Source organism: Penaeus japonicus, unplaced genomic scaffold, assembly GCF_977035675.1.
Source record: "Penaeus japonicus unplaced genomic scaffold, GWHDUDI00000001_assembly GWHDUDI00000018, whole genome shotgun sequence".
In the NCBI taxonomy this organism is placed as follows: Eukaryota; Metazoa; Arthropoda; class Malacostraca; order Decapoda; family Penaeidae; genus Penaeus; species Penaeus japonicus.
In genome coordinates this window covers 11,636,469-11,638,968 of record NW_028234420.1, presented here as the reverse complement: position 1 = coordinate 11,638,968, position 2,500 = coordinate 11,636,469, and the positions used below count along the sequence as shown (strand labels likewise).

The 2,500-nt window shown below is 40.4% G+C and overlaps 1 protein-coding gene across 1 annotated transcript in view; it reads right to left on the bottom strand.

Annotated features, from left to right (window-relative positions):
• Nucleotides 1-2,500, bottom strand: part of LOC122246049 (uncharacterized) — a 17,488-nt gene that overhangs the window by 5,329 nt on the left and 9,659 nt on the right. The gene's annotated exons all lie outside the window — the stretch shown is intronic.

Genomic DNA, 2,500 nt, shown 5'->3' with positions numbered 1-2,500 from the left:
CCCTTTCCCTCTCTCTCTCCCTCTCTCTCTCTCTCTCTTTCGCTATCCATCTCTCTCTTCCATTCCCTCTCCCTCACCCTCTCCCAGTCCCTCTCTATTTCCTTTTCTCTCTTCCACTCCCTCTCTCTTTCGTTCTTTCTCTCTTTCCCTCTCCCTCTCTCTTTCCTTTTCCCTCTCCCTCTCTCTCTCCTTATCCCTCTCCCTCTCTCTCTTCCTTTCCCTTTCTTTCTCTCTCTCCCTCTCTATTTCCCTTTCCCTCTCCCTCTTTCTCTCCTTTTCCCTCTCCCTTTATCTCATCCTTTCCCTCTCCCTCTCTCTCACCCTTTCACTTTTCCTTTCCCTCTCTCTCGTCATTTCCCTCTCCTTTTGCTTCTTCCTCTCTCTCTCTCACTTTCCCTATCCCTCTATCTCTCTCTCCCTCTCCCACTCTCTCTTCCTTTCCTTTTCCATTTCCCTCCCTCTCTCATCCTTTCCCTTTCCCTTTGCTTCTCCCTCGACTTCTCTCTTTCCCTCTTCCTCTCTCTCTCTCTCTCTCTCTCTCTCTCTCTCTCTCTCTCTCTCTCTCTCTCTCTCTCTCTCTCTCTCTCTCTCTCTCTCTCTCTCTCTCCCTCTCTCTCTCTCTCTCTCTCTCTCTCTCTCTTCTTTCTTCTTCTCTCTCTCTCTCCTCTCTCTCCTCTCTCTCTATCTATCTATCTCTCTCTCTCTATCTATCTCTCTCTCTCTCTCTCTACTCTACTCTACTCTCTCTCTCTCTCTCTCTCTCTCTCTCTCTCTCTCTCTCTCTCTCTCTCTCTCTCTCTCTCTCTCTCTCTCTCTCTCTCTCTCTCTCTCTCTCTCTCTCTCTCTCTCTCTCTCTCTCTCTCTCTCCTCTCTCCTCTCTCTCTCTCTCCTCTCTCTCTCTCTCTCTCTCTCTCTCTCTCTCTCTCTCTCTCTCTAACTCTTTCTCTCTCTCTCTCTCTCTTTCTCTCTCTCTCCCCTTCTCTCTCCTCTCTCTCTCTTCTTCCTCTCCCTCTATCTCTCTCTCTTTTTCTCCCTTTCTCTCACTTCCCCCCTCTCTCTGAAAGACAGAAAAATGTGAAAGACAGAAAGATCGATATGTTGATAGATTGACAGTTATATAAATACACAGATAGATCTGAAAGATAAAACCATAAACTCAAGCAAGCAAACAAGACTTAAACTTCTGTTCACATTGTTTGGTTTATCCTCATATATATATATATATATATATATATATATATATATATATATATATATACATATAGGTATATTTATATAATATATATATAAATATAAAAAAAAATATATGCACACACAAACTTAAATACATCTTGTATAATTGTGAAGGGAACAATAAAATCTAAGGGGACCATTTTTATAAAAATGCGACGTTAGTTTTGTTTTATCATTAACTTTACGATTATTGTGAATATTTGGCATAGTGGAAGACAAACGTTGCATTAAAAGGATCGGGTATAATGAGGGGAAAAAATACTAAAACTCTGCGGGAAAACACCGTAATTAATCTGATATAAATACTTTTTTTATGCAAGATCGTGATCTAAATAAAAAGAGAAGAGAAGAAATTCGTGATCTATTTTTTGTTTCAGATCTAATGGTAATGTTATTTATGACCTTGATCAGCCGATTCCATGAACTTCAGTTGTAGAACGATGACTATTGTCCACGATTACAGTCATTAAATCGCGTTCATGTCAGTTTCTCTAGTAAACAAGATGAGATGCGCCTGAAATGATATTCTTGCGACTTAGAAGCAATTGTAAGAGATGAGACAGATAAATAGATACATACATATATAGATAGAGATAGATACAATTAGCAGATAGGTAGATATATACATATATACATATATAGATAGAAATAGATAAATGAGTAGATGAGTAGATAAATATAGAGAGACGAAGGAGGATAGAGAAGAAGAGAGATTGTGATTGCGTCAGTGTGCATGTGCGTGTCCGTGTGCGTGTGCGTGCGTGCGCGTGTGTGTGTGTGTGTGTGTGTGTGTGTCTGTGTATCTGTTGTCTGTCTGTCTGTCTATCTGTAAATCTTCAACTAAACTATAATTATCAAATGTACTTCCCAGATAAGCGATAGCTCTTCCTAAGCCCGGTCGGTGGGACAACTCCCGGAAAACTGCGGAGTCTGGCTGTTGCTATGACCACAACGCTGCCAAACGCAATCATCAAACAAAGAATTTGGATTCCTGGTCAAGGTCCACAAGGCAAGCACCATGGGGAGGGTGATAATTTATACGGTTATATCACGCTCCTGATATGTAAACATTTGACTCTATGCTTGTGATTAATCCGCTCTTTGTACTGTATGTATTTCAACATGTTGACGTAGCTGTAAGGTTTTGTAAAAGATATGTGAGCCCAAAGAGGGAGTGAGATTGGGGTGAGTTACCTCATCCTTTAGAGATGTAAGTAACCACCTGTCTCAATAAACTTGTCAAAGTATTAAAAAAAAAAAAAAAAAA